Raw genomic sequence first — 1,917 nt, 5'->3', positions numbered from 1 at the left:
TAACTTAATAAATAGTAAATAAATATTTTAAAATATAGTTTTCTCCTCCCCCCCTCCACACAGCAGGAATTCCAAATCAATTGATCATCATGGTATAAATGAGCCAGCACAAAAAGTTGGCAATAAGGAGCTTTCTGCAAGATGTCAAGTAAATAGTATGTACACACACACACACACACATACACACACAAACCATCTTAATCTTCAACTGTTAGACGACTTCTAACAAGCTTTGTACTTCTGTGGAACAAAATGTATATTGTATTAAAAAGGAAAAAGGAAGACATTGAGGCATGCCAATTTAGGATCTAAAAATTAGGACATACAGATCCTTGGCTACCATTGGCTAACAAGGAAACATTTTGATTTGCCACCCTCCCCCAGTAAAATACAGGTATTCATGTTAATATCTGTTGAGCACCTCACATGTGTCTGCCCTCCATGTGTTATCTCCTTTAGACTTCATGGCAGCCCCATGAGGTATGTATCATTCCAATTCCCACTTTACAGATGGTAAACTGAAGCTTAGAAAATCTCTAATGAAGCAGAACCAAACTGTAAAGCTGAACGGTCCCATGCACAGCCCAGATCCCAGTTCCTGAGTTCTGCTGTTTCCTTGTAGAGTACAGCAACTGACTTTGCTGCAGAAGTTGTTAGGATCAGAGCCTGAGCCTTGGCAACCCTAATAACCCAGGCTTGGCCACCTGACCCTAATAGACCAATTAAAGACATAATTACAGCCGGTGTGATGGCTTGCTTGGTAGGTAAAATGTCTGTGGCCAAATCTGACAACCTACTTTGGATTCCAAGGACCCACATGATGGAAGGAAAGAACTGACACAAGCAAGTTGTCCTCTGACTTCCACACATGAGCCATGGAATGAGCATGCACACACACACACACACACACACACACACACACACACTAAATTAAAGTGTAATAAAAAAATAAAAACACAATAGTGGAAAACAGGAAAAAAATGATTTATTCAATGTGTCCACATTGAGAAGGGAATAAAAGGTCAAGGGACCACCCCACCCTCTATCCAAGACCATCTTCAAGTTTGAATAGAGGTCAAGAGGTTGCAAATCTAAGCAGTCCTGATCAGTGTGACCCTGCCTATCACCACTGCCTGGGCTCTGCCCTGCCCTTTCCTGCAAAGTGATCTGAAAAGTTGTCAGAAATGTGTGAAACCTCTTTCCAGGAAACGAGCTCCCCGTCTGGCTAGCACAGGCTCCTAGCCTTTTCCCTCTCCAAGCACAAAATTCTTGAGGTAATTCCAATTTCTTAGGATCCATTCTTTCAATAGTCTGAGCGCTAAAAGGGTGAACATGAGTATCTCTTTAGAATATCTTTGCTTTGGGACTGGAGAGCTGGCTCAGCAGTTAAGAGCATTTGCTGCTCCTTCAGAGGACCCAAGTTTGGTCCCCAGCACCCACATAAGGCATCTCACAACCACCTGTAACTCCTGCACCCACATGGCATACACACATAAAGAAAATGACAATAAAGGAAAATAATAAAAAATAGCAAAATAATTTTTTTGGTCTTTTTTTGAGACAGGGTCTCCCAGTAGCCCCAGCTGGCCTGGAACTCACTATGTAGACCAGACTGGCCTTGAACTCACAGAGATCCGCCTGCCTTTGCCTCCTGAGTGCTGGGATTAAAGGCGTGAGCAAAATAATTTTTTAAAGACTGTCTTCACTGGGTGTGGTTGTGCATGCCTTTAGTCCCAGCACTCAGGAGGCAAAGGCAGGTGGATCTCTGTGAGTTCAAGGCCAGCCTGGTCTACATAGTGAGTTCCAGGTCAGCTGGGGCTACTGGGAGACGCTGTCTCAAAAAAAAGACCACAAAAAAGAGACTATCTTCATTCTTTCCAGGGTGGTTAACAACCTGGCCACAGAGCTACTTCTGAT

Source organism: Nannospalax galili, unplaced genomic scaffold (assembly GCF_000622305.1).
Source record: "Nannospalax galili isolate Female #2095 unplaced genomic scaffold, S.galili_v1.0 scaffold72, whole genome shotgun sequence".
Lineage (NCBI taxonomy): Eukaryota > Metazoa > Chordata > Mammalia > Rodentia > Spalacidae > Nannospalax > Nannospalax galili.
The sequence above is the reverse complement of the archived record's forward strand: the minus strand, read 5'-3'. Positions refer to the sequence as shown.